The 16,368-nt window shown below is 41.8% G+C and overlaps 1 protein-coding gene across 6 annotated transcripts in view; it reads left to right on the plus strand.

The window, feature by feature from the left end:
• The window catches only part of LOC139760563 (kin of IRRE-like protein 1), a 422,115-nt gene that overhangs the window by 25,470 nt on the left and 380,277 nt on the right, over window positions 1-16,368 (plus strand). The window contains exon 1 of one of the 6 annotated variants that reach the window (XM_071683914.1): window positions 13,403-13,507. The exons of the other annotated variants lie outside the window; for them this stretch is intronic. The gene's annotated coding sequence lies outside the window, so the exon portion shown is untranslated. Of the gene's footprint in view, window positions 1-13,402; window positions 13,508-16,368 lie in introns of those variants that run through there. 6 annotated transcript variants of the gene reach the window in all.

Below are 16,368 nucleotides of genomic sequence, written 5' to 3' on the forward strand. Positions count from 1 at the left end.
ATGAACTTCCAACCACCACGCCAGTGATAGCAAGAATACGTAAAGAGCTTCAAATTATGAAAGTACCTGAGTTACTGGAATATCTGAATGACCAAGAGTAACTGCAATACCTTGAGGAATTAGATTAAATGACTTTTTAAAAGTTTCCCAGAGACATCTGCCTCCAAAAAGGTAACAAAACAAGTAACACCGCTTTCCACCAGAGCTCCTTTAAGTAACACCGCTTTCCATCAGAGCTCTTTTAAGTAACACCGCTTTCCATCAGAGCTCTTTTAAGTAACACCGCTTTCCATCAGAGCTCTTTTAAGTAACACCGCTTTCCATCAGAGCTCTTTTAGGTAACACCGCTTTCCATCAGAGCTCTTTTAAGTAAGTCTCCTCCAATCTGGTAACTCTGCTGTCAGTCATCAAGTTACGGATTGAATTAAAGAGTCTTCGATAAGTTAAGGGGGTCTAACGAGAGGCTTCACTGGCAGGTAGAAAATAATGCATTTAAGATCATCCTTCGCAGCGTCCTTGATTAAAGGGAGCTACAACACGAAGATAAAGAAAGTCTCCAATTACAGGGTTTTTTTTTTTTTGTTGAGCTTTACACTTATAGGGAGACAGACTCCATGACTCAGGGTCGTGAATATTGCTTTCACACACACACACACACACACACACACACACACACACACACACACACACACACACACACACACACACACACACCAGATGGGGCTTCATGAGTGTAGAACTCCCTTCCTGTACAATATGAATGGTAGATTACCATCGCTTGGTTACCGGGAGGATTAACGAAGGCAGCGCTGTCAGGCAGCACTACAGTGGCTGTCAAGGTCTTCTCCCCTCTCCCCGACCGAGGTTTTTGCCCTTTCTTCCTTTAACCTCTGAGATATGCGAGTTGCTGGCATTCACGCTCACAGGCACCATCACTTTCTATAGCACTCGCCAACACGTAGCTCACACGCCTCTACTCCAGAGACGGATCTTGTACAACTGTCTCCCTAGACTGTACAAACCTATGATTATGCACAAACATTTACACCCCCGACGTCTTATTCGTTGCTTCAGAAACTCGATCCTTTATATGTATATCTAATAGATTGAAATTCGCTGCACCTCACCTTGAACCAAACAGCTTTATGCCTACTTAATATGGCTTAGAGACTGTTTGAGGCCAGATTCGGAACATGGCATTGATACTATAATCCACCGATTCTCATTAAATATTATTTTTTTATTTATGCTACTGATAAATCCTTGTTAGATTCTGTGTACGATAGTTATGTGATTGTAATTTGCATATACATTAACACTACTCATTTATTTATTTTGAGATGGTTTTATGCTTATTTAGGAGTTGTCCATACGCCTGTCTCACTTTATAGCTTCTGCTGTTGAGGTGTTGTGCGGTCTTTGAACATCAGCAAATTATATACCTGATACTTGGATTTATATCCTTATACAGAAATATCATTGCCCTTGTTCATGGAAAACACCCATGGCGAAAAAGATTCTCCACTGAAACATCGATACAATTCTCACATCATGAGATAAGACTGAACAACCCGAAGTCTAAAGAAAAATTCAAAAATCGAATTTAGTGAGAGTTGTTTGGAGATAATGTTGTTACAGAGTCTCCCTGTTATTCTTATCACAACACGAACTAGATCATTACGATTTGGCCTCGTACTATATAGTAAGACATAGATAGAATTATAGCGAATATAAAGCTCATATAAAGATGATTTTGTCTCCAATCGATTCCAACCTGACTGATGAATCGAAATTATATTGAAGACTTGGTTATGGGGCATGGAAACTATGCCATTTCTTGCATACAACTTCACCAAACAAACCAAACCAAACACATCAAAGGTAAGTTGAATTTCCTGGGTGGATTTCTCGACGGCACACCGACCCCTGACTTAATGCCGTAACCCGAGACAAACACCAAAGGCAAAAATCTAAATGGCTAAGACAGCGGTGTCGGATTTCACGTCCTGCCAGCGGGTCATTTGCATAATGCCCCGTGAAAGTTAAAGACCGCTGCATCCTGCCATTACAGCATTTAAATACCATCTGCATTTTGACTTTCAAAAGTCAGCTAACTCTGTTTGTTGTAGGTACATAACGTAACATTTTCTTATCAGTTCAAAGCGTCTCTCGATAGCGAAGGGGAGTGGATATTCCCCCTCTGTATGACGATGCTGTGTGCTGCACGATTCACCAGGACCAATATATGGCACCGAGACAAGTAAAGGCAGAGAATTTCTCTCAATTCCTTGTGTAGTCTCATTTCTCTTTCCGGTGGTGGCCGTTCTAAAGGAAGATGACTAGCGCCACACTGTGATTTCGCAGAAGGAGGGGAGAAAGAATGAAATGAAACAGAAGAAATCATTTCTTGTGAGACTTATTCGTAATAGGAAGGATGAGACATTATGGCCAAGGATGTATGGCATGTAGATGGATAGACAGATAGATTGAAAGCAACGACAGACGCTCAAAATGTACATAATGAAACAAAGATCATCCGAGTACAATCTCACCTCGACTTGCTTGGCACTCAAGTCTGTGCGACAGCACTAGTAGACCCAACCCCCTTTCCCACCCAAACCAACCCATAACTCATCACCAGACCCCCAAGGAAAAATAGAAAGCTTACCCCTGGCAAACACCTCAGCAATTCCTGCTCACAGACACTCCCATCCCCCAAGAGATATGACACAAACCAAACACATCTACACCGAAGTATCCCGACAAGCGCTTAACAACCTCTTAAACTCCAACCCACCAGATATACGCCCATCAAAAGCCACACTCCCCAGACGAACAACCATCAAAAACCACACACCCCAGACAACCACGAGTCACACCTTCCCGTCGATGGTGTGGCCATCTCACATCCCTACAACGATACACACACACACACACACACACACACACACACACACACACACACACACACCGTTAAAGCATATTCCAATCCCATTCATGCCCACGATGTCACAGTGAAAACGCCGAAGCCTTACTACCCCAGCTGCCCTGCACTCTCTGCACATACACGCACCCACAACCTCACTCCACTTTTATGATCTGTTGTCCCAACCGGTGGATGTGGCGACGTGGCCGGCTTCCTGAGCGCAGCAGGAGCCTCATAAAGAAACAAGGGACCTCTAAAGCAGGAAGTATATATATATATATATATATATATATATATATATATATATATATATATATATATATATATATATATGGTGTGTGTTATGTGTTCGATTTTAGCGTATGAGACGACTGTTATCATGGCCAACAAACACGAACACATCATTATAAAAAAGATAGGAATCATTTTGAGGTTAGTAACAGCATAAAGATAAAGACACACGAAAGCAACCCAGGACACGAACGAGGACGCGAGGCTAGGCTAGCGAGACAGCGACACGACGTGTCTCGTCCGAAGCGGCTGCGTACGTCCCTCCCTCTGTGTCTCTTGTGGTGGTGGCGCGCGCCCCTCTTCCACCACCACCACCGCAACCACCGCCGAAGCCCAAGGGTAGTTTATGTCTGCTTTATATGACCCTCCCCACAACCATCGATTTTTAGCTCGAGGTCTTTGGGGCTGGCTAGTGGGTCACTTCGAAGAGGTGGCCATGGAGATCCGACCCTCACTGCTGTGGACACGTAAATATTCATTTGTATATAAATGCATATGTATGTACAACTGAAGCGCCCCCTCCTCCTCCCCCCGTATGGTAATATGAGGGAGACAGTAGAGAATAAGTGATCAGACGTACAGAATTCTGGTATATACATATATATTTTTTCGTTGCCGTGGAGGAGAGAACTCAAGCCAATGAGACTCGGGAAAGGGGAATATTTCCGTGTACAGTGATCGAGGCAAAGCATGATGTAAGCAGCGAGGCAGGGGATGTGGTCGTGTGACTGTGGTGTGGGTGTTCATGTAACGCGAGGTTACTAGAGTACGATGGAGAGGAAAATGTTCAACTTCTTCAGAGGAGGGAAAAATCAGAAAAAAAAAACGAACATCGGGTTTCATTTTGTACGTATGTATTATCCTCTCTACCAAGATATTTAAAGATAATTTGAAAAATTAGGTTTATTAAGAGGCACTGTTTCTTTTAATACAGAACAAACAACACACTGATATAAACTTTATCTCGTACGTGATCAATAAACATACACCACCTCCCCAAATAATTTTGCTACAAAGTGAAAGACGAAAATGGAAATGCAATTAACGAAACAACGACGTTAAGATCAGTTCGTACGACAAGATGATCCCGCGTCAGAGAGAGAGAGAGAGAGAGAGAGAGAGAGAGAGAGAGAGAGAGAGAGAGAGAGAGAGAGAGAGCCATCTGTTTACCTATACAGGGGAAGCAACGCCTCTTCGTTGCGACGCCAGGAGACCCAGAAACAAAAGAGGAATATCACAGACTCGGGAGGGCGGGCGGGGGGGAGAAAAGTGTGTTGGAAGTCGTGTGTGACTTTTGTCAGAATGCAGGTATCAAGTAAACACAGTTGGTGGCGATGGAGGAATTCCAGTTGCCGGAGAACAATAAACTCAATACGAGAAACACCGCGAGGGTGTGTGTGTGTACCACGCAGGGGGAAAGTCCGCATGAGACCTGCAGATTTCTCGTCCGTGAGAGAGGATGCTGAAGCAGTTTCAAGGTATTCTGGAGCTAGTGTTATTGGTGCAGCTGAAAAGGCCCGTGGGAGAAAATTGGGTAGTGGTAAGGAAGAGAATGCTCGCGAGAATGAAGTTCCACCGGCAACAACAGCAGCAGTGCACGAAAAGGGGTAAGAGAAAGAGAGGAAAAAAAAAAAAAGTATTAAAAAAAGAAATATACCTTTTTTTCTTTTTTTTTTACGGGTGGTCACAATGCAGGGATGTTGAACATGGCTTTGCAGGAGGGACGTGTTGATGTTGAAGTAGCATACTCACAATGCAGGGATGTTGAACATGGCTTTGCAGGAGGGACGTGTTGATGTTGAAGTAGCATGCTCACAATGCAGGGATGTTGAGCATGGCTTTGCATGAGGGACGTGTTGATGTTGAGGTAGCATGCTCACCATGTAAGGATGTTGAGCTTGGCTTTGCAGGAGGGACGTGTTGATGTTGAAGTAGCGGTACGCACACGAGAGAACGATGAGTGAGTGGGGGAGTCGCCAACCCGACTGAAATGCTTCGGTACCTCCAGTGAACGAGAGAAGAGGAGAGGATGTGATATACAAAAACGCGAATGAAAGGAAACAGTTTCAATTTGCAAAAGACAATGTAAAAGTAATAGTCAGTGATAATGAGCAAGATTATTGGAGAGAGAGAGAGAGAGAGAGAGAGAGAGAGAGAGAGAGAGAGAGGTAAAAAAAGTCAGTAGTTCCGTTAATGGTCGAAGTTCATGGGGCGAATTAGAGAATGGTTTCATTGTCTCATAACAAGTTAAGTGACTCGGAAATAGTTGCTATGAACCAGTTCCTTCACAACTTTGAATGTGAAGCTGTTCCGTTAATGTGAATGCAGCGTTTCAAGACAATGCTTTGAACAGAAGACACGCAGTGCAATAGTATAACCGAAACTTAATTTTCTCTTTTAAATAAACATTCCTTTTGCTAGGATTAGTTAACCTTGAATTGCAAATAAAAGAGATTATAAGACTAAAAACTCTTTGTGAAGAAATTGGTAACATGCAGATCTAGGCAGCTGGCAAACATCTGACTAATACTAGCCATATTGTAGAAAGTTGTGCTACACACAGCCATCAGGACCTGGGGTAAGGTTAGGAAAGCCATCACGGAGGGAAAGAAATACCACGAGTGTCTGACCCCGGGCAATGCTGTGTGGACAAGATTTCCACGGGGAAGTCATGGAGACCCACCCACTTCCTCTCTCTCTCTCTCTCTCTCTCTCTCTCTCTCTCTCTCTCTCTCTCTCTCTCTCTCTCTCTCTCTCTCTCTCTTTCCATGGTATATATATATATATATATATATATATATATATATATATATATATATATATATATATATATATATATATATATATATATATATATATATATATATATATATATATATATATATATATATATATATATATATATATATATAATGTGTGTGTGTATCGGTAAATTTATTATTGAGACGTACATACATACAGATAATTGTAGTTAGACACCACGAGATGTCTTCTTTATAAACTACCATAGAAATACTTCTCAATAATAATGGTTCTCAGCCACAGGGGCAAATGGACTCTCCTGGTATGTTCTGGTTTCAGTCCACTGCACATGATAGTTAATGACCGGATGTGTACGAATGAGGCCGTCTTTCATTTGCTCATGACGCCACTTCGCTGAGGAGGTGGGAAACGAATCTATTTTATGTACATGTCAAAGAAAAAAATGTAATCCATAAGTCCAGCCCGTTCGTCTTCTTCCCTTATTGTAGTGACAAATTGAAGATCTATTTGGATTTTGCTTCTTATGGTATTTCATCATGGTTCTCTCTATATATACTGGGGATGCCATCCTATTATAGCCCAAACGACATATACATAAATAGTATACTATAGAGAAATGAACGTCTTACCAAACATTATAGAATAAGGGTGCAAACGTAACGAAATTCTTCTACTGAACGCTACTTTATACTGAAAAAAAAAATGGAGACTGTGGTGGTAGGGTCAATTTCAGAACTGATATGGAGAGGGGGACAGGACAGGGTAGGGTAGGGCAGGGTAGGGACAATTTCAATTGCTGGCATATCGAGGCATCATGACACAGAAGCCATGGCCTTTGTAACCGCTAATGAAATACAGGAGTGATATGAATGCCTCAAAAGGAGAAAATCACAGCATATGAACTTGTCTCTCCTTGTCTGTGTACGTGTTTGTGTCCGTGTTTATACACACACACACACACACACACACACACACACACACACGCGCGCGCGCGACATCGATTAATTCGACCATTGTTTAAAAGAAAGAGAGAATACATCGTAATGAGACTGGCATCCCATGGCACACCCAAGACTAGATTTCTCCATCCAGTTGGGAAAAAGAAACGCACACTATCCAAATCCTTTTCGAGACAGTGCAACGTATACCTCGACTGCAACGCATAAGCCTCTCATTAACCGCGCAGCTCAGAGCAATCCTCCATGACGGCAGTAATAGCATAGCCAGCAACCAGCTATCAGTAATTGCCTCGCCCCTGACAACCACAACCCCGAACAAATATTTCAGGGTCTGGGTGTGTTGTTCGCTCCCGACAAAAAAATACTTTACGTGAATCGAGGCATGAAGCAATTATTTCTCTATTTAAAGACCATTAGTAATATGCCCTTCGGATATATATATATATATATATATATATATATATATATATATATATATATATATATATATATATATATATATATATATATATATATATATATGAAGGGGATGGAAGGAGGGATTGCCCGATTTATGTTGTGTCATTGAAGGAAACTTAAAGTCATTAAAGTATTTCTTTGTTTTACTTACTAATCATCTGTGGGATCTTGTCTCAGTTACTCTGACATCTAAACGGAAAACCTTAACTTCTGAGAGTTACATTTCATTGTTTTCGCTGGACACCATTTCTGTTTCGTATTTTATTACATCTTGTTTTTATAGCGCCAGCTTTACCCTGTCTGTTTGAATTCAGTTGTTTTTATGGTCTTGAGGTCCTTGCATTTTGAACTGTCCCACGGATCGTGTAGTTTCAATTCCTTGCTGGAAACGTCTTTGTAATTTCTGTGTTATGTTCAGCTGCCTCGTGAGTCTTGTCGTTTCTTCGATCCTCTCTAGTTCCTCTTCCTGTTTATTGCTTAAAGGTCATGTGTCGTCTATTATCTGCTTAGCTGTCTATTAACACCTGCTCTTTGCTTAAATGTCTCTGCCACCCCATCCTGAATATTCAGTGGGATATATTCCCGGTCAGTTTACCGCCTGGGTTCTTCTCTCTTGACATGGGTTGCTGTATCTCTTTTGTCTTGACTGTCCTCAGCCTCTGGTCCACAAAACTTATCTTCGTAGGTGACCGTTCTCACCGATCTTCTCTTCGACTCTCTTCGTATCCGTGGATCCCTCTTTTAACTACATGTGTGGCATTAGATTGTCCTTCCTTGACTTTCCTTGCGAATATCGTTAACTCATCTGACTGATTCGCTATTCAGTGCCTAGTTCTAACTCTTTACCATTTTTTTTTTATCAGAAATGACGAATTCCTTTGGAACGAGATGATCCTTGACATGGCAGTACTCCTCTCTTTTCATTAATGATGATACAGCCTTGTTCTGTGTGTGTGTGTGTGTGTGTGTGTGTGTGTGTGTGTGTGTGTAACTACAGTCACTGCAGGATGATTATTTCCACTGACGTCAAAGGATCCAGTCTATACCTCCCTCATGCTGGTCTCAGCCACTATATATATATATATATATATATATATATATATATATATATATATATATCAATAACTGAACCAAACCTCTGTGTTTCCGGACGTTACTTAGGCCCCATCTCAAAACACATCTAGACGCTACCCAGCCAGTTTGTACGAACCCAACCCATCCATAGACTTGTATTCTCATATATCTACCCACCTCTCTCATATCCGGACAGCATTACCAATGCTTCCCTTGTTTTCCGATGATGACGATCCGTATCTACCCTACATCCGGACACGGTCCGCCCAAAATCGCCCCCGTATACATGTACTCCCTATCACGTTGCTCAAGAAGGAAAAAAATGCATCCATATGTTTGACACGAAAATTGAAGATGGTTAAAGAATTCGTGTATGTAATCCCATACTGTGAGAAAATAGGAGCTAACTCAAGAGTTTAATCCTGTAATGAATGAGGAGTAATAAAATTCCGCTTATAGCCCAAGAAGCGAAGTGGGAGGAGCAATATTCCAAAGATGGTGGAGAGAATAGGAGGAGCAATACTCCATAGACGTAGAAGAGAACAAGAGGAGTAATACTCCACAGATGAAGGAGGAAATCATAGGTACAATACTCCATAGGCGTAGGAGAGAACAAGAGGAGTAACACTCCATACACGAGGGAGAGGACAAGATGAGCGATACTCCAGGGTATGAAGGAGAGAAGGACCTGAACAAAGAAAGAAGGTAAAAGTAAAAACTCTTTTAAACCGCATCTTTACGGCCGGCCCTATAAGCTCTTAATGGCCTCCAGGCGGTCATTTATACCAGTAAAGCCGATTTTCTTTAAGGGAAATTGTTGTCTCCCGGGTGACTGACTCTTCTGGGGAAAGAGAAAGAAAAAAAAGGAGGAAGATCTGGCTCCTGGTATCATGCTTTATCTGAAGGAATAGGTTTCTAGGAGAAAATGTGTAGTAGATGGCTTCTGTAGAAGACACTTAGACTGGCGACGCTCATTCGAGGAGGATGTCGTCAGTAGCATTCGGTAAAAGGTCTCTTGATTCGTCATTCTGCTCCTGATGTGGTCGGCTGCTGTTGGAGTGGAGTGGAGAGGGGAAAACAAGAAGAGCAAAAAAGAGACCTTAGTCATTTTTGCGTTGGTTATCCTGCCCAGCCGATGATGGGCGTCAGCCATGGACTCCTGCAGCAGAAGCCCTCGTGCGATGGCTTGCTGTCGCACCTCCACACACGGATAGAGAGAGAGAGAGAGAGAGAGAGAGAGAGAGAGAGAGAGAGAGAGAGAGAGAGAGAGAGAGAGAGAGAGAGGTTCTCAGAATCCTTCGTCGTTGAGAAGAAGCCAACGTCTTTCCTGAAGCCAGCATTCTTCTTCTTTCCTTGAAGCACTGTCTGTTGGGGAAGGACCATCTAAAGACAGAGACACACCACCCTCTTCCCCCTTTCCATTTATTGGGATTTTCCTCCTTATTTTTTTTTTTCTTCCGGTTTTGTAATGGTGTCAGACAGTCGAAAATCTCTTGGGAAATTCGACTGCCATAGGAAGACCCCCCCAAGAGAAAGGGGTCCAAGGCCCTCTGACCTCATTTGTCTGACGGCAGAAGTTGCAAACTCCCGAAAAGGGCCTCTGTTACGGCGCTGTGGAGGGAATAGGGGAGGCCCAAGAGACACGCGTGTATTGATACCACATCACACGAAGCGGAAAGAAAGATAAGAAAAAAAAATGATATATAAAACCACTGGAGATCCCGTGACACCACTGAGGACTCCACTCTCATTTGGAAGGGGTTTTGAAAGGTAGATAGAAAGTAGATGATAGAAGAACTTTGTTAAAAAGTGAAAAAAAAAGAAGAAAGAAGTATCAATTTCGGTGCTAGAATATGGGGCGGAAGAGGGATGAAATAAAGATGACTGACAGATGGACAGGAAAGAACATTCTAAAGGGGAAATAACAAACGAGAGAGAGAGAGAGAGAAGTTACTTAGCATTTTACAGCCGCATTCAGGCCACACAATGGACACCACAGATAACAGTAAAGATGAATTAAGCCGAAAAAAAAAAATGTTTCCCTCATATTCACTTTGAATCACATGGGCTTAGAAGATATACCATGCGTAAAGCCGATAGGATTGGCAACACGAGAGAGCTAATGTTTACCCGCTGCACTGGAAACATACCTATCACTTGTGCAATTTTACGCTCTCTGTCTCCCTCCCTCTCTCTCCCCCTCTGCCTCTCTCTCTCTCTCTCTCTCTCTCTCTCTCTCTCTCTCTCTCTCTCTCTCTCTCTCTCTCTCTCTCTCTCTCTCTCTCTCTCTCAGCTTTTATTCGTCATTTATCTCGTTTTCTCCACCCCTTGACTGTCTGTCTGTCTGTCAGTCTGCTCGTTTATATCATCTGTATTTCTCTTTCTGCCATTCTTTGTTCTCTCTCTCTCTCTCTCTCTCTCTCTCTCTCTCTCTCTCTCTCTCTCTCTCTCTCTCTCTCTCTCTCTCTCTCTCCTTCACCCGTCGTTCTTACTACCTCTTTCTTTCCCCACCACCCACCACCCCACCTCTTCCTTCCTCTCTCGTTCTTCTCCTCGTACGTACGTTCTCCCTTCTACCTCCTAAACAAGATTTATCGAGTAACATTGTGGCATCGTCAAACAGGGACGTCTGGTAAAGCCACGGGAACAGTCACCAAATATCCACCATGAGAGTCTGGGAAATGTCCAACTAATTGACAGACAGATTGGCCGTTTCTCGTTAAGGTAAGGCAATGGATTTGTGGCCTCCCCTTATGTGAGGTCTCCGCTAAGAAGGACATTGATTTACTGTCTTCGATGTCAGTTTCGTGGTGGATCAACTGAAGAGTAAGGAAAAGAATATAGGATATATATATATATATATATATATATATATATATATATATATATATATATATATATATATATATATAGTGTAGGGACGTCCTGGGTGTGGGGTCTATCACTGTCTCTCCTTTAGCCTGTTATGATGTTCGAGGTGCTATAGTGACAGGATTCAGAAGACGAACAGACGCCTGAGTGTGTGTGTGTGTGTGTGAGAAGTCACCTATGGCGAGACTGTATCACTGGAAGTAGAGTCTCGCCGAGGAAATTATTCCAAGGGAACCTCTACTATTCCCTACTACAGCGTTGGCCTGCGGAAGTCCTTTGACGACTTACGATTATTAAAAGTAATCTTAATCAAGTCCCTGTGTAGTACACACTCCACTATCGCACTGTATCAAGTCTTTAACCAGGTATGCCTCACGCTTTATAGAAGGTCAAGTTGTTTTGTGAGGAGGAGGGATGAAGGAGGAGTAGAATATTGTACTCATTATTTTTCTTTTCCGAAAATATACGTAGAAGCGCTTTTACCTCTCTCTCTCTCTCTCTCTCTCTCTCTCTCTCTCTCTCTCTCTCTCTCTCTCTCTCTCTCTCTCTCTCTCTCTCTCTCTTTCCATACTTCCTTCCTTTTGTCAGCGTTGTATCAGTTTCACAATTTCTTACGGTGGAAAATCCGTTGTGGATCGTAATATGTAGACAGGTTACCCCACTAGGATCCGCTTTTCGCAGCGGAGTTCGGTTCTAGAATTATTTCTAAATCATTTTCCTCATCAGGGCTCGCTTTTTTTTTTTCTGGTGGGTATCAGGCACAAAACATAATATGCAGTCGATTTATCTCGCATTACGTTGCATGTCAGGTATGAAATGTGATAAGCGGGAGTATTTGCATTATTTACACCGTGTTTGATGGTACAGAATATTCGGATGGTTTGCCTCGTTAATCTTCATTCCGCAGAGGATATCGAGCGCAGAACACAACGCAATATTCTCCTCATCTTACGATGGACATCTGGCACGAAGGAGACTTCTTGCCTCGTATTTTTGTTGTGGCTGATTGGTTGATATCGGCTTTAAGGCATTTATCGTCTGCCAGGGTCATTATGGTGGGTTTACGTCATCTTCGAACAACCCATAAAGAAAAAGAAAATAGGAGACGGATATTCTCTCACCATATACACCCTCTCGCCTCACGTATGGCTCTGAACTCCTGTTAACTGGATTCTGGCCCGTGAGAATATCTTTCGGGTAACCAGACGTAAAGAGGAGAATAATGGAACGAGGCAGGAGGTCGTTTACATACACTGTGAGAGCATTTGGTTGGTCACTACTGCTCCCAAGGCGACGGTATCGGAGACCCGCATCGCTTGCTTCCCTGTCTCTTATATTTGCCGTTTTCTATGTTTATGTCAAGACCCCTTCGGAAACAAAACAAAAAAGGCGAGAGACATCGAACATCATGACTACAACGGATTCCTTTGTTGCGCTCATTCTCGAATGCAAGTGTAGTTTTTTTTTATTGTTACGCGACTCTCGTGCCGAATCAGCAGGGGAAAACGCGCGTGCCAATTGGAGCATTATTGGCCCGACCAATAACACGGGTGATACGTAATGCCAGACCAAGTATTATTGCCACGAAAACGCGGAAAATCTCAGTACTATGAGAACCCCCTCCCAATGGTGGTGATTCCGGGGTTTGAAAGTGATATCCACTTGAGGGTGTAGTATTCTCCTTACTCGCGAGAAAGAATCTACACAATAAAGATCATGAGATTGCAAGAAACGTCTACAAAGTTTATAGGATATCCAAATAGCACAAGATAGTCACAAGTTCTTTTGGTGACTGTAACACTGTCGTAGCATTTCCCATACGAGATAATCCTCATTCACTTTACGTTTCTCACAGTAACGTAGCGTTTTCTGTTATTTTCATCTCGCTATTCCTGTTCCATCTATATCTATGTTCTTCAGAAAAATACCAGTTTTTGTTTTCATCAATCATTTGTGCGAAATGTGAAGGTGAGAGTTTTTGCGACTTTTTACTACTCTTATTTACATATTGTTGGAACACGTTGACGAATCTTACTTCGTAAGAACGACCAAGAAAACGAGTCATTCCTGAAGCAGACGCTTGGAGCAGTGGACACCCTCGCACAACCTGGAGGCTGGCGTACAAGTGGCGGCTGTCGTGCTATTTCAATCATCTTTTGAAACTGTAAGTTCATTTTGCAGGAGAATTATCACTTTTAGGCATATTTGTAACTGTTATATCCCGATGTTTAGAGTGAGTCGCTGGTGTGGTTCGAATCAGTTCCTTAGAACGGATCAACCGCCCTATAATCTCACAGTTTCGTAATGTTTTCATCGTCGCCATTACGACCTAGTTCATCTAAAATGATGATGATCGTCCTGCTTGTTCTGCTACTGTTGAAGCACAGAAGGAAAGAGTATTGAAAGTAGGGGGAGTTCGTCCTAGGCCATAACGCTACCGCAAACACTACCACCTCTCCGTGCACCTCATTCCCTCCCTCCCTCGGTGACACAATCACTCCTCGTCCTCCTCCTCCTCCTCCTCCTCCTCATCTATTGCTCATCCATTGCTCATCTATGGCTAATATTGTCCAGAGAGGAAGATATGGTAGCTTATTTCTTTGACGCTATGTACAGAACCACCGTGTTCAAGTTTTATTTTTAGTAATACACTTCACGTAAATCACTAGTTGCCAGAAGTGTACACGAACTATTAGCGACGCGCAGGGCTGAGCTGCGCATTACCTACCCTGTTACATCAGTGATTGTGTACGTGTGTTGTCGAGGTTGGGATACCGTGAGTGCTAAGGATGTAGGTACCTGAGAGCTACGGGAAGTTGCATGTTCGTTATTACGTGGACGTGGGCCACAATTGGGTAAACTCGGAAAGCCGAGAAGTATTGACGACTCCAAACTATTTGTCTGGAGTCCACTATCACTCGCCTCCACTCCTCGAGGAGCGTTGATATTTGAATCTCGTTTTCTCATCGAAAGTTTTAGATTGATTCAACATCGTTATTGCTTGTGGGACTTTCATAAATTTTTGTTTGTTATTAGTTCACCACTCCACTTTTTTGTGTGTGTGCACGAAATATGAAATGGAACTTAAATTGAAGGCTTTAGAAATCGAGATATTTCCATTTCTTACTTTCATACCAAAACCCCTTTTTTTTTGCATTTGTTTGGAATAACGCTGGCTTGGGATGGTTTTAGTAAAGTAGATAATGACTAAAAGAGGACTTTCTACACTTTCATGTATTTTTTTCCGTTAAGAGACCTGAAAGATAGGTAGACGCTTTCTTGAAAAAAAAGAATACGCACATATTAACTCCATCAAATTCCACACAGAGAAGGTGCAGATTCTGTTATTACATTGTCATTAGGCGTCTGTATCTGGGTTCTCTTGTTTATGGGCATGAATCCTAACTTTGTAATCGACAGTGACACTTATGCAATATGTAATGAGAGTCTTATAGTTTTGGTCTGTTGACAATAGATAAATATGGTCTCTTTGGTGTTTCAGACCAATCCTCATGCTGAAGTTATTCGGTAATTCGTTTTTCTATTCTTCCTCTTAAAGGAAGACGTATGTAATACACAAATAGATTGAATATAACGTTGTGATCATTCTTGTTAGCGAGAATATGAACCCCACAGCAAAATAAGGTTCAGGGACTTCATTTTTTTTTTTTTTTTGTCCATTTTCAAAAAAACTTTCACTCTTTAAGGACTCCTTCCCATTAAAGTAAAATGAAATAATTTCTACATAAAACGCCAATGGAGGCCATCCAGATCCTTTTAGCTTAGAGATTAGTAAACAAGATAAACTTTTTGTCCCGACTGTAAAATGTTTCACACGCCGCAAAACTCTCTCTCTCTCTCTCTCTCTCTCTCTCTCTCTCTCTCTCTCTCTCTCTCTCTCTCTCTCTCTCTCGCTGTAACGTATACAGTCGGAAAAATCAGGGTGGGAGCAAAAGTTGGAACGAGCATTAATTCTTAAAATAAAAAGACAAAAAAGAAAAAAAAGAAATTCAGTAAAGGATAGAACTCGTAATTCTATTCTAACGTCTCTTCTCACTGTATCTTCATCATGTCTAGCCCTTTTCTTTTTTGGAGGGGTCTCTGACTATGTATTTTAATGCTGTTAAGAGAAACTTTATCAAAGACAAATTTTTTTTTTCTTTGATAACTAGTGTCCAGTGATCTCTTTTTTTTTCTTTTTGTCTGTAGTCTCTTTTTCATTTTTGATAACTGTATGAAAAGTGGATTGTATTTTGATTCGCTGTGTGCGTTATAGTATTATTTCTGGCCACCGTTACGCTATCGTTTGATATCATGGTCTGCTAGATATCATTTAGTGATGTGGGGGCAGTGCTTGACATGTTATAGTTTCGGACCTCTCGGTATATTGATAAATTTTCGAAGTGTTGTTTTCAGTCTCTTTACGAACAAGGTATCTATCTCATTTACTTCTAATGGATCAACTTGCTAAGTTTCGGATCACCGTAGAATCTTGCATGTACCGAAGAACTGTAACGGACCATTCCCTATTGTAACGGGACCATTCCCTATTGTAACGGACCATTTGTTCCCAAGTATATCGCGTCGAAAGTTTGTCGAGAATCATCGTCAGAACCGCTACATGTACAAGTTTCATTTAACTACAAACTCCACTTATGCAGAGCATCAGTTTGAGTATCGATGAAATGGGATGAATATTGCTTGTTTGATTTTGGAGTAGAGGGATCGTCAGGGTAGAACAGTACAGGGTTTGATTACTCAATAGTTCGTTAAGTCTTTATAAAATTCCTGATGCAATTACACTTTCTATTACCATATCATTTGCTTTATGTCGGCAGCGCAGACTGACAGTTGTACAGTGACTCGTAAACCTCGTTTATAAAGACGTTTAGTATAGGCTGAAAATTTTCGTTTTCCTTAACTTTTCTTGTGTGTGTGTGTGTGTGTGTGTGTGTGTGTGTGTGTGTGTGTGTGTGTCTGTTAACTTTCATTAGCTGTTCCTATTCTCCCCATTTCAATATATTT

Source organism: Panulirus ornatus, chromosome 37, assembly GCF_036320965.1.
Source record: "Panulirus ornatus isolate Po-2019 chromosome 37, ASM3632096v1, whole genome shotgun sequence".
NCBI lineage: Eukaryota > Metazoa > Arthropoda > Malacostraca > Decapoda > Palinuridae > Panulirus > Panulirus ornatus.